Source organism: Rhamphochromis longiceps, linkage group LG14 (assembly GCF_057381845.1).
Source record: "Rhamphochromis longiceps isolate RC_006_pf linkage group LG14, R_longiceps_female_GT1.1, whole genome shotgun sequence".
In the NCBI taxonomy this organism is placed as follows: Eukaryota; Metazoa; Chordata; class Actinopteri; order Cichliformes; family Cichlidae; genus Rhamphochromis; species Rhamphochromis longiceps.
In genome coordinates this window covers 42,551,612-42,572,731 of record NC_140570.1, presented here as the reverse complement: position 1 = coordinate 42,572,731, position 21,120 = coordinate 42,551,612, and the positions used below count along the sequence as shown (strand labels likewise).

General features: G+C 41.1%; 1 long non-coding RNA gene and 1 pseudogene across 1 annotated transcript; one reads left to right on the top strand and one right to left on the bottom strand.

Moving 5' to 3' along the window:
* Nucleotides 1-851: 851 nt before the first annotated feature.
* Nucleotides 852-2,718, bottom strand: LOC146654896 (uncharacterized). The gene is made up of 2 exons (XR_014907381.1): nt 2,019-2,718; nt 852-1,808 (listed from the first exon to the last, which is right to left on the bottom strand). It is a non-coding gene; the product is annotated as an uncharacterized LOC146654896 (long non-coding RNA).
* A 483-nt stretch (nt 2,719-3,201) lies between these two features.
* Nucleotides 3,202-20,673, top strand: LOC146654895 (polypeptide N-acetylgalactosaminyltransferase 17-like; annotated as a pseudogene).
* The last annotated feature ends 447 nt before the right edge of the window (nt 20,674-21,120 follow it).

Genomic DNA, 21,120 nt, shown 5'->3' with positions numbered 1-21,120 from the left:
CATGAAACATTACAGGCTATTTAGAGCAGCACGTTGTTTCGAGAAGTATTTCCCAACAAGTTCAGGAAGGCACATTTTACGAAAGAAGTCTTGTGCTTTCTTTAAGCGCGGTTTCCAGAAATCCACAGCAGGGAAGACGCGAGTCACAGCAAGGTCTCTCTGTGTCCACACAACGAGGCCACAGTGGCTGGCGCCCGTAACAAAGACTCAGCGTCTCTGTTGTGTAAACACGCCAGTGATTGGGGTAATGTGGGTGACTGTGTAGTGTAGTTGGTGTAATAGTTTTCGACTCCACACAGTCACTGCTTTGCTGTGCTTCTGCAGCGTATCCAGTAATGGTGACAAATCCTCCAGCGTTGCAATAGGAAGCTGCTCTTAAGCGCAGAAAGAATTGTTTCCAGGGATTTCTATTTGTATCCAGCTTGGCGTGCAGGATCCTTTGTGTAATCTATGCTTACATATGTATTTTACACACAGACAATGTGAAAAATACAACACATTGCTATGGATTGATGCTGAAAGTGCTAATTGCACTAAAAAATTTAGCTGAAAAAAATAACACCAACTAAATAGATAAGCATGTCTGTTAACAAAAACCCCCAAACGCTTTACCCAACTGGGGTTTTTCAACTACCTCACTGACAGAATGAGCCCAGGTATTGCCAGTGCCACTGATGGAAATGAGCCACAGCAGCTCTTCAGCACCTACAAATGAGACCTGCCCACACCAACAAGCAAGAAGGGAGACCAGGTGGCGAGCATCGCCACACTTTCCAATCCAATAAACTACCATTGCAGTTAGTAGTAAGTGGTTGATTAGTGCAGCAACAACAAAAACACACTGAATGTCATTTTAAAATACACAAAATGTTTTATTTTACATTCTATCGAAGTTCCTGCTGGAAAGTGCTGTACTGTACAAGATGCTTCCCTCACCGCAAACTCAGGTTTACTGCTGGATAAATTTTATTTCCACATTAGTCAACTCAACAACCAAGACAGAGCACAATAGAGACAATAAGGGGGTGGCTGTAGCTCAGGCGGTAGAGCAGGTCATCTGCTGATCGGAAGATTGGTGGTTCGATTCCTGGCTTCCCCCAGTCTGCATGCCAAATATCCTTGGGCAAGATATTAACCCCAAATTGCTCTCCGATGCATCCATCGGAGTATGAATGTGTGTGAATGTTACTTAGAAAGCACCTAGAACAATGTGCTTGTGCGAATGGGTGTGAATGGGTGAATGCACAAGTTGTGTAAAGCGCTTTGAGTGCTCAGAAGAGTAGAAAAGCGCTATATAAGAACCAGTCCATTTACCAATATGTGCACTGGTCTAATGATGTTTATGGCTCCCAAAGTATCGAGTATTGAGGTCTATTGCACTGTTGACTATTTACAAAAGTATTGCACAAAAGGTATTGCACAGTGAGGTGAAGAGGCACTACAGCTTAGTTGTTCCCCCCTCCTTTGTCCTCCTGTTTCCCCTCCCTCTCCCCTCCAGAGAGGAGTTAAACAGTCTGATGGCGTGTGGGACAAAGGAGTTTTTAAGTCTGTTAGTTCTTGTCTTGGGGAGAAGCAACCTGTCACTGAACAGACTCTTCTGGTTGTTAATGGCCGTGTGCAGAGGATGCCTGGCATTGTCCATAATGTCCATCAGTTTCTTTAGTGTCCTTTTCTCTGCCACTGTCACCAGGGTGTCCAGCTTCATGCCGACCACAGAGCTAGCCTTCCTGATCAGTTTTTCCAGCCTGGATGAGTCCTTCTTTGCTGTGCTGCTCCCCCAGCACACCACAGCATAGCACTTTAAGAATCTAAAAGATAACAAAATCTGATAGGTAAAAATAACATTTTGAACCAACTAGGTGGTTCCCAAAAATCTGGCGTGCTGTGAGTCCTTAAAAAAATTGAGGAAACCGGAAAAGTAGCAGGACTAAATAACTCTGTACAGCAGATGAACTGTATCTGGAAATCATGTCCTTAAGATGTAGAAAAATATAAAGAAAAGCAAAGACTTGAAGTACCTGAGAGATGCACTGGCCCTTTAATGGATCCATCTGCTGTTTGCTGAAGCCTCATCAGAAACGGTCTCAGTGGAAGGCTGTCAGGAAGCCATTTTTAGTGAAGAGAAACAGGGAGAAAAGGCTGAGGTATGGTAAATTACACGAGAACTGGACTATATCAGTGGCAACAGGTCTTACAGCATTATGAATTCATATTTGACATTTTTGGTTCAAATAATTGTTGATATGACTCCAACAGAGGGTGTTTACATCCATCTGTAAAACACGATGAAGGCTCTGCCAGTGGTGTTGGGAATCTTGAGAAAGCTGATGGAAATATGAACCAGATATTAAGATTTTCATTAATCATGCAGTCCCAGCTGAAAAGCATCTAGTTGGAAAAGGCATATTTTTATTCATTACGACAATGATCCCAAACACACGGTGAATGCAGTAAACGTATACCTAGATCAGTCATGGATTGGCCTCCCCAGAGCCCAGACCTCAACATTTATTAAAGCAGTGTGTTCCGGAAAGAGAGAGTCCAGGCTATGTTCGATAGTAAAGGTGGCCATACCAAATATTGACTTTCAAGTACATTTTTGCCTTATGTACTGTATTTCCATTTATGTTTGCACGTTTCAGTGAATTGCTCTGCCTATTTCCCATTTTCCCAGCAGAATATAACGAAATGAGGATGCCTCAAGACTTTTGCAATATTGTATCAGAAGGAGAAAAAAGGTGACAAATGTCCCAGTTCTTCGTGGTTAATCTTGTTAATGTTGCCTTCTGTTTTCTAATGGTTTCCTGCCAAAAACCCTAAAAAAGTGTTCTCCAACCTCGTGAATTGAAAACACTGGATTTGTTATAGAATAACTTCTAATTAGCTATTATTTCACAGAGGAAATAAGATAATCGATAAAAGAAAAAAAGACGTGAAAAGGAGACAATAAAAGAAGCCCCTTCCTTTCCCACATGTGCTAAACTTAGAGCCAAAGCCTCACCCTGCCGCTTTCCGCTTCATTAGAGCTGTTTAAACAAAACAAGTTTAAAATAGGGTTTCTATCTGAAACAGCACATGCAGTTAAAAGGCCAATGTGGAAAATAAATCCTTGTGATTATAGTTGAACAGGAAGCAGCACTTGCTCTGCCTTTCAGCCCCATTGAACAAGACGTCAGCAGCTCTTTGGAGGTAGTTTAGTCTTTTTTACAAATTCAAAATTAAATATGCGAGCACTCAAAAATTAAGGTTCACTGAGAAATGTCCTCATTTTTTAAAAAGAAAGGCATATTCCTTGTTATTTAATACAACATTCAATTGATCAGAAATGTTAGAAATCATGGTAAATGGGCTCATCAATACAAAATCATGATTGTCTTTTTAATTGTATAACTTTGTAGACTACTTTTCCCAAACCATCACTCTAGTGCTCCACTGGCACCTCGTATTACTTAATGCAAGTAGTTTACAGGTGTTGTGTCGTGTCTTTCTACAGATGTAGAAAGGTCAGCTACTCAAGAGACCTTCCCCAAATCTCCCTCATCTTCATCTTCGTCAACGAGGCTCTGTCGGTGATCCTGCGCTCAGTCCACTCAGCTGTCAATCACACACTTGCTCAAGGAGGTCATCCTGGTGGACGACAACAGCGATGACGGTCAGTATAGATTAAATATTTTCTTCAGCTAATACCAAATAAGAAGAGTGGCTTTTTCGCCCTCTGATTAGAAGATGGTTTATAGTGAGTGAAACACAGAATTTCCATCTAAAATCCACTGAGTCATCAGCAGGATTTCTACTGAAAGCAACAAAATACACATCAAATTGTCATTCAGCATCCCAGAAATAATTATCTTATACAATAAGTGTCATGTAACCTGAATATAATTATATAATTAAGTTTTATATTATTATAAAACTGAAACTAGTGAATAACCTTTGCACTGTCCTCTTCCTGCTGTGACAAAACAAATTTCCCACGTGTGGGACTAATAAAGGTTATCTTATCTTATCTTATCTTATCTTATCTTATCTTATCTTATCTTATCTTATCTTATCTTATCTTATCTTATCTTATCTTATCTTATCTTATCTTATCTTATCTTATCTTATCTTAAAAAGGTGGCGCGGTCGTTGATGCTCAGGAAGCAGTAGACCCCCGTTGGTGTTGTTTAGAGTGAGTTGGAGCTTAAAACAGCACCGCAGGGAGCTGAGTGAGAACTTTTATGTCATCTCTCTATTTGCATGTGTGCTTCTGTATTTCTTTATTTATCAACTGTGTTGTTGTGGTGATGAATTTGTATGTTTTTTATGTTTGTTTTCAGCTTTTGATAGTGTAGCAGTGACAATAGTTGGCATACATTAGTGGTTATTTAGGATAGGATGAGCTAATAAGCCATCATGTCTTTGTATTTTGCTAGGAAAATGGGAAATAGATGCAGCAGTTTACTGAAACTTGCAAACATAAGATGCCAGATGCATCGCTCAGGTTGTGTGTCAGTTTTGTGTTATTTCTTAAGGACACAACTTTCAAATTCTGTTCGTCTGCTGTAGATGTTTTTATTTAAGCTGCCAGTTCTTTTGTCCTCTACTTGTTTAGTTTCTTGACATATGTCAAGTTTTTGGCTAATAGCTCTTTGGTAATCACCTTGCTGGTGTGTTATCGTTGTCATTTTTTGTGCAGGAAACAAATTGTGTATTTGTGACAAGCTGCTGGTAATGTGCCAGTAACGAATTTGTCCCTTGAGTTAGGTGCCTTTATTATGTGTGAATGATTCATAGGAACAAACAAATAAAGGACTGCACTGAAAATTATAATAAAATGATGTCCAAAGAAAAATTTGAAGGACCTTCAGAAAGCCTGAAGAACGTGAAATAAATTACAGAATTAAAAGACAGTTCGGTTCCTTGGAAGCAAAATGTAAAGACAAAATGTTCACACATGGCTCTATGCAACTAAATAAGAGCTTTAGGATTGTCTGAAAGTATTTGTTTGGGTTTTTGCTCGTAATTATCTGCTCCACTCTATGTTCACCTGTTCCTTATTACCCGGCTGCTCTAAAGTGATTTCTGCCAATCTTTGTCAGCTCATCTGTGAGCTTGTTTCACTCATGCGCTCTGCAACAGTCCCTCATGTTATTCTCTGCTTCACAGGTTTTTTACTCATTTTCCACCCCTTGGGCTTTGTTCTCCCAATATCAGCTTTATTTAAATAAGCTTTCTTTATGGTGGTTTTGCTGATTTTCTGTATTCATTTGGAAAAGCTTACAAACCTAACACAAATAATTGGGGTATAACCCTCAATCTCATTGGGCCTGTTTGAGTGCACATATGTCAATGAACTTAAAAAGGGCTAGTATGTGCACTTTGCTAAAGAAATGCTTTGATTATATATATATATACAGTGAGTATATTTTCATAGGTACAGTGGGGCAAAAAAGTATTTAGTCAACCACCGATTGTGCAAGTTCCTCCACCTAAAATGATGACAGAGGTCAGTAATTTGCACCAGAGGTACACTTCAACTGTGAGAGACAGAATGTGAAAAAAAAATCCATGAATTCACATGGTTGGATTTGTAAAGAATTTATTCGTAAATTAGGGTGGAAAATAAGTATTTGGTCACCTCAAACAAGGAAAATCTCTGGCTCTCACAGACCTGTAACGTCTTCTGTAAGAAGCTTTTCTGTCCCCCACTCGTTACCTGTATGAATGGCACCTGTTTGAACTCATCATCTGTATAAAAGACACCTGTCCACAGCCTCAAACAGTCAGACTCCAAACTCCGCCATGGCCAAGACCAAAGAGCTTTCGAAGGACACCAGGAAAAGTATTGTAGACCTGCGCCAGACTGGGAAGAGTGAATCTACAACAGGCAAGCAGCTTGGTGTGCAAAAATCAACTGTGGGAGCAATCATCAGAAAATGGAAGATATACAAGACCACTGATAATCTCCCTCGATCTGGGGCTCCACGCAAGATCTCATCCCGTGGGGTCAAAATGATCATGAGAACGGTGAGCAAAGATCCCAGAACCACACGGGGGGACCTGGTGAATGACCTGCAGAGAGCTGGGACCACAGTAACAAAGGTCACCATCAGTAACACACTACAACGGCAGGGAATCAAATCCCGCAGTGCCAGACGTGTTCCGCTGCTGAAGCCAGTGCATGTCCAGGCCCGTCTGAAGTTTGCCAGAGAGCACATGGATGATACAGCAGAGGATTGGGAGAATGTCATGTGGTCAGATGAAACCAAAGTAGAACTTTTTGGTATAAACTCAACTCGTCGTGTTTGGAGGAAGAAGAATACTGAGTTGCATCCCAAGAACACCATACCTACTGTGAAGCATGGGGGTGGAAACATCATGCTATGGGGCTGTTTTTCTGCCAAGGGGACAGGACGACTGATCCGTGTTAAGGACAGAATGAATGGGGCCATGTATCGTGAGATTTTGAGCCAAAACCTCCTTCCATCAGTGAGAACTTTGAAGATGAAACGAGGCTGGGTCTTCCAACACGACAATGATCCAAAACACACCACCCGGGCAACAAAGGAGTGGCTCCGTAAGAAGCATTTGAAAGTCCTGGAGTGGCCTAGCCAGTCTCCAGACCTCAACCCCATAGAAAATCTGTGGCGGGAGTTGAAAGTCCGTGTTGCTCGGCGACAGCCCCAAAACATCACTGCTCTCGAGAAGATCTGCATGGAGGAATGGGCCAAAATACCAGCTACTGTGTGTGCAAACCTGGTAAAGACCTATAGTAAACGTTTGACCTCTGTTATTGCCAACAAAGGTTATGTTACAAAGTATTGAGTTGTATTTTTGTTATTGACCAAATACTTATTTTCCACCCTGATTTACGAATAAATTCTTTACAAATCCTACCATGTGGATTCATGGATTTTTTTTTCACATTCTGTCTCTCACAGTTGAAGTGTACCTCTGGTGCAAATTACTGACCTCTGTCATCATTTTAGGTGGGGGAACTTGCACAATCAGTGGCTGACTAAATACTTTTTTGCCCCACTGTATATTAAATATTTTTTAGTTCTTTGTCTCTGGACAGCCTAAAATAAAAATCAAAAACACTGCTTAGTGGGGTGGCTGTAGCTTAGGTGGCAGAGCAGGTCAGCCACTAATCAGAAGGTCGGTGGTTCGATCCCAGGCTGCCTCCTGGCTGCATGCCAAATATCCTTGGGCAAGATACTAACCCCGTGTTTGCCTACTGGTGGTGGTCAGAGGGCCCGGTGGCGCCAGTGTCCGGCAGCCTCGCCTCTGTCAGTGCGCCCCAGGGCAGCTGTGGCTACAATGTAGCTTGCAGCTGCCCTGGGGCATTCACACACACATTCACAGTGTGTGAATGTGTGTGTGAATGGGTGAATGACTGAATGTAGTGTGAAGCGCTTTGGGGTCCTTAGGGACTAGAAAAGCGCTATACAAATGCAGGCCATTTACCATTTAGTGCTTAGTGGGTTGCCCTTTGTGTTCTTATCATGTTGTTTCACACAACCAATACTAAGGCTTGATGTGCGGTTTATAAAGGAGTGCAGGCTGCCAGTGAGAGAAGTGAGACAAAAGAGTTGTCATACTGGGAATGGTTGCTTAAGCTCACTCTGCTGTCCTTTCATATTTATCGACATGAATTCCAATTATTGTGATTGCATGAAAATAATTATGCAAGCTAGGCATAATGTGTCAGGCTTTGATTGTTGCTGCCAGAGGGGACTCTGGAACAGCATTTTTCTTTTTTTCCTCCTTTCTTCAGTAAAGAGGGCTGCAATGGATCTGATGTTAGAGAAGCTAAGAAAAAAATACAAGCACTTTCTTTAGCATGTAGGGATTCTTCTTAAACTCGCCAACTTAGCTGCAATGGTGATATATTCTTTTCAGGCTTTATTAGTCCTGACATCAGATCAAATACTGGAAAACTCCAGCTGGCAGACTGTTCAAGGATAGATGTGCAGATTATAAGCTAAACGGCAGATTCAAAGATCAACTAAAGATCAGTCTTTATAAGCATTTCTGACTTGTTTTGTTTGATGTGTTATCTTCATTTTCTGAACTGTAGAGCAACTGAAAGGTCCACTGGAGGAGTATGTGAACAAACGCTATCCCGGCCTGGTGAAGATTGTAAGGAACCAAAAGAGAGAGGGATTGATCAGGGCCAGGATCGAGGGTTGGAAGGTAGCCACTGCTGAGGTGACAGGATTTTTTGATGCCCATGTGGAGTTCACCCCATCATGGTGAGTGGGTCCTATCATCTAGCGGGAAGCACGGTGTTATTAACAGTCAGGAGTGAATTTTTGGTATTTGGAAAAAGGCTTATTTTAGTGTAAATTAAAGTGAAACACAGCATTCAAAAACAAAAATGACATGTACTCAAAATTAAATCTGGAAAAAAACATATCTTTGCCAAATGTATGAACATTGGAATAACTTATTCATGATAACAACAATGACAATAATAGAGCTTTGGGTATCAGTGTTAAAAGAGTGCTACAAAGTGCAAAGAAACCATGGAAAGAGAAGACAAAGGATAGCTGAAGCTGCATAAAAGGAAGAGCCAAGCTATTTCACGCCTGAGAAGTTTTAAAATGAGACACTTGAGGCTGTGGGATCAGGTTGAACGGATTTTATTTAAAAAAAAACATCACAAGCACACATAAAACACACACCAAAACAGGACCCCTCTTGGAGAACTTGTCGTAAAAGTAAATTTTTAGTAACCATAAAAAATGAAGGTTTTGTACTAATTCAAAAAAGCTGAGCGCTTGGTGGTGAACTGAATCAAAGGCTAAATACTGTCAAGAAATTAGCATGCAATGAGGGACCTTATTAACCCCGCTAAGACAACTGCCACATCCTGTTGATGTCTTTTTGTGGATCTCATTTTCGAGCTCAGTGCATAACTTAAGGTATACCGTGCAGTTCTCTCACTGCCCCCTGCAGAGCTCAACTCGGCTGAATCAAACAGAATTAGTGATAAAACTGGGACGACACAAGGAACTTTCTATTTGACTGAAGTGGATGAAAAAAGTGGTGCTCTTAAAAGATGTTATAAACTTTGTTTCTGCACAAAGTAAAGTCAACTAAATGTGTGAGTGTGTGTGTGTTTGCACTTTTTTCAGGTCAGAACCAGTTCTAGCTAGAATAAAAGAAAACCACAAGAGGATTATCTTGCCGTCAATCGACAACATCAAGCACGATACCTTTGAGGTGGAGCGCTATGAGAACTCTGGCCATGGCTACAACTGGGAACTGTGGTGCATGTACATTAATCCACCCAAAGAGTGGTGGGAGGAGGGAGACATGTCTGCACCAATAAGGTATGCCAGCTTCTCCCATTTAAACGTGAACACAGATCTCACACTTCTGAGATGTATTTTTTTCCACTTCTTTAAGATTTTCAATAAAACTGCCACCAAGTTCTTTTTTTAGTTTTGGGGAAGATTAGGGGAAAACAAGAAAAAAAGCTCCTGATGGGAAACCAGACTTCATTAAAGCAATAAAAAAATTACAGCCTAAATTAGAGAGTGGTGAAAATAGGATTTTAATTATCTGATTATCACCCATATATTTGTGTTAAATTGGATTTCCTTCCATTCTTTAATTAAAAATAAGAATAAATTGCATGAGTATGCACAAAAATGTTTAGATTTACCCTCCACATAATAGGCTGAAATATAAAGTGTGAAACTTTGCATAGTGGAGATTTGGGTTGTAGAAAAGTACTCCAAAATAAACATCAGATAAAGCCACAAAAAAACACATTCTGGTGTTTGCAAACGCTCAGTGTCACATGATAGTGTGTTTTCCTGGCTGCAGGACGCCTGCCATGATTGGATGCTCCTTTGTGGCCAATCGGGACTACTTTGGAGAACTCGGTCTACTCGACTCAGGCATGGACGTCTACGGAGGGGAGAACATCGAACTAGGCATCAGGGTTTGTGTGTCACCCAGTTTCCTCTTGTTCCTGCTCCCTCTTTACCCCTGTAGGTTTTAAGTGGAGCAGTGGCCACCGTAGCGTGGCACCACTGATGAGGCCCCATTAAGAGTCCTGGAGGACCAGTCCTGTGTGAGCAGCTCACAGCAGGGCAATGGAGATAAATAGGTCACGTAGAGCAGAGCAGGAAGGTTGGAGTTTGTTTCTGTACATTTTGAGAGATTGGAGAGTCTTTTGTTTTTCTGCAAGGTTATTAGATTTTTCCTGAAAAAATAACGTCAAACATTTTCACAACCCGAGTGTGTTGGCTTTTATCCAGCAAGCTAAACAATCAAATATTTTTAGAAAGACAAAAACGGTTGCCTTGTCTTTGAGTTGACTTGGTCATAACTTGAATCTGAAATGGAAAGTTCTTATATCTTGTCATCAAAAATATCAAGATTCCCCCCAAAATTAAGTCTAGATAAGTAAACGTGTACAGATGCAATAAAACAGCTAAAATTCAGCTTCAACGCACCTATAAATATATTACAACTGCTGGAGATGAAGTATTAGCAAAGACATGAATCTAGCCCACAATGTCACATCTCAAGAACCACATTTCTTTCTGTTCCTCTTTTACTACAAAGCAGTGGGACACATATCCAGAGTTGCCCTGCGACAACAACATTTCTACATTTCACTACAACCCTTACAAGAGGATTGTTTGGATGTGTCCAGGGAGAAGGCCCTCATTCAGAGAAACTCTTTCATAACAAGCACTTGAATCAATGACTGTTTGGGTTTTAACAGGATTCTTGGGATAATGAATGTTAAGCGGTAGATATCAGCACCTCTATGGGGCAATTTTGCATGGTTGTTGTCCAACATCTTTTACATGAAATCATAGTACTGCTTATTTATCTTAGAGTGTGGCAGAGAGCAGTAAAATGTTTTTTTTTGGCATACCCTCTGTTGGTTAGCACCCGTGTCCTTGGGTAACAGAAACACATAGGTTATCTTTAAAACCTATGTGCCCATTTTCTGTTTGTAGTGCTCCTTATCTGTGGATGGAACATGTTTCATATTGTTCCCAGTGTGAAGAAAGACTGACGGACCTACTTTTTATCCAGTAGGAATGTTTGTCAGGAGTGAAATAGGTTGCATCTGTGCAATTGTTTGGCGACCTGTCAGTTTGAAGTTTCTGTTACGCTCACATCACTTTGACGTGGGTTCAGATAGCTTGGATATCCATGTCTTCATTATGTTCACAGCAGAAGGCTCGTGGGTTGGACACACTCAGCAGATACTTTATTAGATACACCTTGTCAGTATTAGGTTGGACACTCTTTTGCCTTCAGAGCTGTTTTAATTCTTCATGGCATAGATTCAACAAAGTACTGGAAACATTCCTCAAAGATTGATCGTGGCATGATGGCCTCATGCAGTTGATGCAGATTTGTCAGCTGTGCATTCACGATGGGAATCTCGTGATCTATCTGATTGAGATCCCCTGACTGTGGAGACTTTCCTGTTAGCTCACAAGAGTAGCACCTGATATGGTCCTCTGCTGCTCTAGCCCAAATTCTTCAAGGTTCACGGTTCAAAGTAATGCAAAAGTGGTTTTTAAGAAGAAGTTATCTGTTTTACTGTTGCCTTCTTGTCAGCTCAAAGCAGTCTCTGGTCGGGTCTGGTATCAACAAGATATTTTCACCCAGAGAACTGTCTCTCATTGGATATTTCCTCTTTTTTGGACCATCCCTTGGGATAACCCTAGAGATGGTAATACAGAAATATCCTAGTAGATCAGGAGTTTCCAAAATACTCAGACCAGTCCTTCTGTCAACAACAACCATGCCTAACGTGTCTTAAATCTTCTTTCTTTTCCATTTTGATGCTCAGTTCTTCTGTGAGTACCCTGCCGAGATCCACTTTCTGGGTAAATTATTCATTATGAGAGCAGTTAATCTCCTTTTGAAGCTTGTGGATGTGCACAACAATTCTACCTAACAGTGAGAGGTCAATTCAGGGTCCAGTGGTTTGATCTCACTCACAGTCCTGCATGAATGAATTCACAGCACCATGTCCTGTTCTCATCTGTTCTTCAAGGGGTTTTCCTCTGAAGCCTCTGTGTTTGTTTAAGGGCTGTGTTTTTCTGTGGCTGGGATAGTTCCTAATTGGTCAGTTGCTGGCTTTGCACATTTGTTCTCCAAACCTGCAGAGGATACCTCAGTCTTGACCTGCTGATTTTGATGGCTATCATTGTGAATGAAGTAAGGATTACAGCTAGGTCATTGGATTCCACCACTGATCAACTTAGAGATTGTAGCTACATGATGCCCTTATTTGGGCATGTCCATTTTTCCTGAGGTTGTGTAGAAGCTTTTGGAAAAAGGGATGAGTACCACTGGCTGTTTCCAGAGAGGATCCTGGGAGGAAGTTATCTTGTTCAGCTTCCTATTTCTTCAATAGCAAGTCTGCTAGGTCAAAAAGCTCTTTTTTAAAGTTTTGCATTAAGAGCTGTTTCAGTAGCTCTAGATGCACCATAACATTGTTCTAGCCATTCTGATATCATTTTCAGCTCAGCTGCTGGGTGGTTTGTATGAGGAGATAATTGATTCAACCTTCATGCTCTGAGGTTTCTTTTCTAAACCACTTCACAAGCAGGTGAAGCTCTTCTGCTGCAGTTAATTCTTAAACCTTTAGCACCAAAAATGAATGATGTCCAGTAGTTCTCCACTTTATCATTATACTTTCTTTGACCTCTGTTAATGAGAAGCAACAAAAGGAACGAATCTTGGTCAGGAAGAAGAAATACTCTTGTACACATTTAAGGCTATTCATCATCTCTCTCCTCCATATCTCTCTGATCTGGTTCAGATCACTGCCCCATCTCGATGTCTTAGATCTTCTTCTTCCCTTTCTCTCTCCGTCCCTTCCCCCCGTCTTGCCACCATGGGGAGCAGGGCTTTCAGCTGCTCTGCTCCACGACTCTGGAATTCCCTACCTCCTGATTTAAGAAATATCTCTTCCATCTCTCTCTTTAAGTCCCAACTCAAAACTCACTTGTTGTCTTATGCTTTTATGATTGTGTAAACTGCTTGCTTTTATGCTTCTTTTTTTATTCTGTTGTTGTGTAGCTCTTGGGGCTATGCTAGCATTCATGTCTTATTGTTCTGGCCCGCTGTCCTACATCAAAGCTGGGAAATAGCATGGTGAACTGTAGAAGATGTTTTGGCCACATCTTCAAGCATGACTTGTGCTTCTGACCGTCTCTTCTTGTTGATCTTTAATGACATGCCTGGAATCATCATGGTGTATTCGCTGACTGGGAGAGTGCTCTGGATGATACGTTGTCACAGCAAACAATATAAGTAAAAAAACATGCATTTATGTATGTATACTCACAGTTGGAGCTTAAAAGTTAACCCAGTGCTGAAGTGCCGAAAACCTCAGCTCCTCTTGATGCCCCTTAAGGTTGGCTAGAAAAAAATGAATAAAAGCAACAATTAGATATTTTTTATATAACAGAAAACAAGAAGAAAAACCGAGAAGGACTTCTAAATGTACAGATTTAGCTTTCATTAGTTCCAGCACAAAGAAAACACGTCCTTCCAGGTGCTCTATGCTCCAGCTGTTAGCTGTAATTGACTTTATAAATCAGGACATCGCGGCGACTGTGCATCTGCCTATTTATATTTCCTGCTGCCCAGCAGCCAGCAGTATATTATTGTGAGCTTTAATTCATACTCCTACTACCCACAGGTGTGGCTGTGTGGAGGCAGTATGGAGGTGCTGCCTTGCTCCAGAGTGGCTCATATTGCACGAATGAAGAAACCTTACCACAGTAACATAGCTTTCCACACACGCCTTAATGCCCTGCGTGTGGCAGAGGTCTGGATGGATGAGTACAAGTCCAATGTCTACCTGGCCTGGAACATCCCCATGGAGGTGAGAACGGCATTTTTCTGCACCAAGACCTCTCTTAGAGAGGATGCTGTCAGTCATGCTTGTCTGTTTGTGACTATCAGATGTCCATGTTCAGAGCCAAACAGTTTTTCTTTTGGTTCCACAATTTATGTAGAGACTTTAGGCATAATAACTTCCTTTGCTCTTGCAGAACCACGGTATTGATTACGGAGACATATCACAGAGGGTTGCACTGAGGAAGAGTCTGCAATGTAAGAGCTTTCACTGGTACCTAGACAACGTTTACCCAGAGATGAAGAGGTACAACGATACGCTGTTCTACGGTGAGGTGAGCCATGAAGGACAAAGACACAGGAAAAAGTAAGTTTGTAGATGTAAGATCTGATGTACAAATTAAACCACTGAAATTAAATAAATGATACTTACACAAAGTCCTAAGAAACTTGTATCTCCTCCACAGACCAAAATATAACAAGAAAGCAGGGACTCAGACAGCATGTACATCCACATCTTCTCAGCTGTTAATAGAAAATAAATGAGATTTAGAACTTTGTCTGATCCACACTGACACATCCTTGTTTTTAGCCTTTATACATTTTTAATCGGTAATTATTTTGGGGAATATTCATATTTTATGAATTAAGTCTGACTCTTTTTTTTTGTGTATTTAAGGTCCGCAATTCTAAAGCAAGCCACCTGTGTATGGATCAGGGTGTGAAGGAGAACCACACAGCCACCCTGCACCCATGCCATGGGTGGGGTCCTCAGGTACAACACTCTTCCTCACCACCATACTAAAGAGTATACTCCATCTTTTTCCAGTTGCTTTGCTTTCTCATGAAAACATACAGTGAGCTTCTCCGGTGATGTGATTTGCAGCTGTGTCTCAATCACAGGCTCAGCTGAAATCCTCCAAGGAGCGAGTTCTGCTGTCAGAATAAAATTGTGTCTTGCACTTTTTGTGTTGAAGCCCTGAGTCAGCCAGTGTCAGCTCTTCATCCCTTCAGCCCTAAGGGCCTCTCTTTTTAGCTCACAGTGGTAAACAGGTGCTTTAGGCAGAAAGTCAAGGCTTCAGTGGTAAAATGCTAAAGGAGCTAAAATTTCAATTCAATTCTGGAAAAATGAGTGCCGCTGATAGGTTTGTAGCTTGAACCCATCCGCTGGAACGTTAAAGGCAATATAATTACACTGCAAAGCAAGACACGAAGTAGGCAAGCTTCATGTTACTCGTGCACGGGAGAGAACCGGACAATCGCCGTTCCTTCGCTTGGCCCCAGTTGCTCTCGTCCGTCCTCCCGTACCACTGTCCTTTTATTGAGGTTACATGAATATGCATAAGTTCGTTAACATATGACGTCTACATACACACAAAGAGTAATAAATTCAAATTCAAATTTTATTTGTCACATACACAGTCATACACAGTACGATATGTAGTGAAATGCTTGGACAACTGCTCGTGACCTAAAGAAAACAAAAAAGGAAAGGCTATGAATAAGGTAGGAAATAAATATGAAAAATTAAAAAGGGGTAAATTTAACTAGGAAGGAATAAAATATAAATTAAGGTTAAAAATGAAATAACTGTACAACACAAATTAGAATGAAGGGTAAATTTAACTGGGAAGAATAAGATAAAATATATAAATTAAAGTTGAAAATAAAATAACTGTACAACAAAATACACCAATACACAGTATAGAACTATATAAGAATGTATGAAGAAATCTAAATATAAATAAATATATACACAATAACAGCAGCTGTACAAGTATTAACCGGAAATGAAGAATATAGTGACCAGTGTTGTGCAAAAACAAAGTCCAGAAAGTCCAGTGTGTGTGTAAGAACTGTATGTGTGGGTCAGTACTGTGTGGTGGTGTGATTGAGAGACCGTATCGCCTGCGGGAAGAAGCTCCTCCTCAGTCTCTCTGTGTTGGTCTTCAGGGAGCGGAATCGCTTTCCTGACCTCAACAGAGAGAACAGTCTGTTGTTGGGATGGCTGAGGTCCTTCACGATCTTCCTGGCCTTGGTCCAGCACCGCCTGCTGTAGATTGAGTGCAGGTCAGGGAGCTCGGAGCGGATGGTGCGCTCAGCTGACCGCACAACCCTCTGTAGAGCTCGTCTGTCCTGCATGGTGCTGTTCCCGAACCAGGTTAAGATGTTTCCCGCCAGGATGCTCTCTATGGTGCACGAGTAAAAGTTCCTGAGCACTTTGGAGGGCAGTTGGAAGTCTCTCAAGCGTCTGAGGTGGTAGAGACGCTGACGGGCCTTTTTCACCACGGTGTTGATGTGACAGGACCATGACAGTTCCTGCGTGATGTGAACTCCGAGGTATTTGAAGCTGTCCACTCTCTCCACTGGGCACTCGTTGATGACGGGGGTCTGGTAGTTCCTCTCCTGCTTAGTGCTGAAGTCCACTATCAGCTCCTTTGTCTTACTGACGTTTAGAAGGAGGTTGTTCCTCTGGCACCAGTTCTCCAGATTCCTAATCTCCTTCAGGTAGGCCGTCTCGTTGTTATCAGAGATCAGGCCCACCACGACGGTGTCGTCAGCAAACTTGATGATGGTGGTGGAGCTGGTAGTGGCCACACAGTCATATGTGTACAAAGAGTACAGCAGGGGGCTCAGAACACACCCCTGGGGGGCTCCAGTGCTGAGAGTGGTGGAGGCTGAGACATGTCCGCCCATCCTTACTGCGTGCGTGTGTGTGTGTGTGTGTGTGTGTGTGTGTGTGTGTGTGTGTGTGTGTGTGTGTGTGTGTGTGTGTGGACTGCTGATCAAAGGGTCAAACATCCTTGGTCAGGAAGAGGGTAGCCTCCCCCTCACCCTAGATGGTTCATCCTAGATAACACGGTGAGGAAGTCCTGCAGTTCATCTAAACAAAGACTAGACTAGAACAGACGCAACTACGTTAATCCTACCATAAAACAATAAAACACGGTATGACCTCTCATGCTCCCAAAGTGCTGTCTAATACACACACAGTTTGCAGACTATCAAGGATCAAAACCTCTACCAATCTACAATTAATTACAAAACTCTAAGCATATATAAGTAAATATTTCTAAGCATAAATGACAATCAACAATACAAATCTAACAGCCGCATCACACTTTCTTCACAAGACATGCTTCAGTTGCATTTTTTAAAGTTATCCTTTTGATGGAACAAAAAGTCTTCAGTTTTTATTAGACCACCAGTTTTTCACACTTGCACTTCCACGGAGATAAAAGCGACCCCATGGTGTCTTAGCGTGGGTTCTCTCCAGGTAGTCCGGCTTCCTCCCACAGTCCGATGACATGCACGTTAGGTTAAATGGTGACTGGCTGTAGGTGTGTATGCAAAACAGATAAAGCACATAAGTGCATAAAATAAAGTGCGATATGAATATCTGTGAAAAGATGAATGTAACTTGTAGTGGTCAAAGATACTAGAAAAACATTTTAATAAATACTCTGTTCTTAAGAAGAAGCAGTGACATCTAGGGACCACAAGTGGGATTTTTTAAGATTTTGAGTCCAAACGCTGTTAAATCACCTAACTTTTGTATGATGTACTGCAAACAGGATGCAGTTACTCTGCAAAAAGACCCAAACTGGGCTGACTGGGTGGTTGATGGAAAGCTTTATCTTTATATCTTTTGCAAGGCATTGCAACCACTATTCATGCTTTGTTAGGAACAGAATGCGATATAAACAATTTCCCAATCAGTCTTTATCGTCAGCACACTCAAAGCCTCAGAGCTAGATGCAACCAAAGGAACTGTTTTATCTGCACTGCTAAAGTGGAAATTACTATTAATCTGAACGAAAAAGCTGAAGTGAAAGACACAAAGGTTAGAAAACAGAGCGGGAAGAATCTGACTCACTTCTGCTTTTTCTTTCTGTCAAGTTGAGAAAACTGCAGAATTTGGTGTATATAAAATGTTAGGGCTATATGTGGGTTAGAACTCTGCTGAAACAACACTGTGATTAGCAGTGATGTACAGGAAAATCTTTGTGTTTAGCACTCAGTGAAGAACAAAGACATGTTTTGCCTCTCAGCAGTATTGGGAACAACACCATCCTCTTGTTCAAAGCAGCAAAAAAAAAAACCCAACAGCTTGCATAATCAAGGAAAATTCCTGCCAGGTTACCTTCAACTTGTACATCATCACATACTTATTTCATCGTTAGCTAATAAAGAGAAGAGTATTCACTCAGCCAGTTCAGTAACTTTCCGTTTACTGTATGTGTGACGTATCTGTTTTCCTCTTAGTTAGGACGCTACACTAAAGAAGGTCAGCTGTTTCTGGGACCCCTAGGCAGCACTGGTGAGGACACTCGTTGTGTGGTGTACGATCAGATGAGCAACTTTCCTCAGCTCCTCAATTGTGAAAAGGTGACCAACGTGAAACAGAAGACATGGCATTTCTCTCAGGTCAGAAGTGTAAAGAAATCTCTTTTTCAATGATATAACTGAGTGTTTATAAGAGAAACTAAAATTTACTGGCATAGAGTTGAGAGGAAAAGTATCTATATGTCAGATTTTAAAAGGGACCTATTGAGCTCATGTCTGGGTCCATTCTTTTTTCTCTTGGACTCTAATATGAGAGTAGCTTTGCATGAATCTTCATTTCTCTCATACTCAGCATTGCTGCAGCCCCGTAGTTCATGCTTTATCTGACAGAACCGCCTTTATATTCCGAATACCTCCGTTGAAGCCACCTTTCTTTGTGTTAAAACCCTCACAAACAGAAGGTTTTAACACCGGGGCCAGTAGGACTTCACAGATAGATCTGTCTGTTTGTGATGACTATATTAGGATATCATCTCTGCTATTACTGAAATCAAAGCAGTCTGGTTAACGGGGATTATTTGCACATAAATTGAGACTTTGGCTATGATTAATATGAACAATAACTGTTGTAAAATTATATTTATGCTAGAAAATAAGGGGTCCTCTTAAGACAACTAAACCCAGACTGCTTAAAGGGTAACAAGCGACTCAATATACCTTTTACTTTGGCATTGATTCTCTTTTTCTTTTAATGTGAAAAACCTTTTGTAAGTCAATTTTCTGTTGGTCTTTTAGTTCTGTTTGGGTAACCTTTAAAAACTAAAGAGTTACAGCCTGTAGCACGGGAAGAGGAGAGCTTGAACAGTGATGCTGCAGACCTTCTGCCACATCGATTCTTTGTCACACAGCAGGACAAGCAGTGAAGAGTCCTGCAGACGTAGAAGTCTTAGGGAAATAGGGAGACCTTACTTATTTTATATAGATGTAAGGTAAAAAGTTAGTGCCATTTGTTTAAGAAAGAGGTTGCAACAGTTCACATAAGGCCCGGTCTGGTTACATACTGTTCTGTCACCATCACGCATTGTTCACAGACCATCTGTGAAATCTGTTAAAACCAAAGTATTGTATCTCCTTCTGCCTTGCAGAACGAATCGATCATAAATCGGGCTACTGGACGCTGTCTGGAGGTGGTGCCGGCTAATGTTTACTCCGGCCACCTGCTGGTCCTGCAGCCCTGCTCGGGGCAGAGGTGGACCATCAAGAACACTATGAAGCAGTGATCGCCTGGCCAGTTTCATTGGGACCAATTACAAAGGCTATTTCCAAGAGCTGTCACCTGACGTTACCTTGGCCAGTGGACAATCAATGATGCGGGGGCTCCTTAGCTTTTGAAATAAGACTCAAAAATAGATGGCTTTAAGGAGACGAGTGATGAGGTGGTTTGGAAACAATTGATGTTTTTTTGTTTTTGTTAGTTTTTTTTTAAAAACATGGACATTCAACGTGGTGAAAGTTTAGCATGAGGACCATTTCTCTATATGAATTTTACAAACTTTCAATGTGATGTTGCCATAATTCCTGTGTGCCACTTCTTTACAGTGTTTAAGTTTTAGTAGACATTTAATCGACCAAAAGCGTGTTCTTTCTTATGTGAAGGGGAAAAAAAGTTTCCATCTTCCATCAGTCTTTCTGCAATATTTCATTCATTTTGTGCCACGGACCGGCCCTAAATAACTAAAATGTGTTCATAACACACGGGAAAAGACACAGGGGAACTGAGGTAACGATAAAAACAATAAATATGAACGATAAAACGAAGAAAAAAACCCCCGGTAAACCATAAATTGCACACCTGAACCTCAACACTCGCGGCCCGGTACCAAACGACTCACGGACCGGTACCAGTGCATGGCTCGGGGGTTGGGGACCGCTGGTCTATGGTACTTAGAAATTAAGGAATGGCTACTCGTGACAGGAGAAAATTTTACACAGTTTAGCAAAAATGCCTGAAAAGTGATTCTTATGTTTTTCAGAAAATTCAAATCCTTGTAAATATTTATAATTTGAAGAAAAATATGCTAAAAATATTACTTGGTGTACTTTTTTTTTCAAATCACCCCAACAAGGACTCTGGGCTAAATCTCACTTCTATGTTTTATGGATTCTGACTTTTATTGCTATTTTTCCACCAAGCATTCTGTAGCATCAGATGCAATATATCTCGTAGCATGAAGTACTGTAAGCAGTTGGGTACAAAGTTTCTTTGCGCTAAGTTAATTTATTTGGTTAACTGCTGTGTGCCATAACTACTGAAAACCTAGTCAAACATAGGAAGCACTTTTTTGGACAAAGGGTTGGAACATGAACGAGAGAGGAGGATTGAATCAGGAATGCACAAAAGTACCAATAGTGGAAATGCAGGAGGCCTTAAAGGCTGAAATTATTAACGTACTGAGATGTATATGATGTCATATATTAAATTGCATAAGTGTGATCAGCTGGATTTTTGCTCCCAAGATTGTCTTCCAATAAACAACTGGTTTCCTGGGTTGTGCTTTGTTACTGTGTTTTAGGATACATCTGCAGTCTTTAAATTTGTCATACTTTAATTAGTATGCTTATTTTTTTCAGTTTAATTTTATTTTCAAGCTTGTTTGTAATTTTTTGCTGCTAAACTCATGCTTTATTTTGCTTTTCTGGACTATAAATAAGGTAGAGACAGCAAAGATGAGCTACCATGCTGGCCTGCTCTCCTTTTAACTGCTCCATCCATTTTCATGGTTGTGGTCAAAATATTTTCGGCATGCTGTGAGATTAGTCCTCAAAATCATCCCCCAAAATAGACTACTTCAAAAGAGATTTCACCCTCAGCTTCCAGCTGCATGGCATCTGCTGTAACTTACACCAACTCGACTTAAGAGTACTTTCATCACATTTTTTATAAAAGCGCTTCTACACAATATTACCCAGCCACAAATAAAGCAGCCAGGTGGC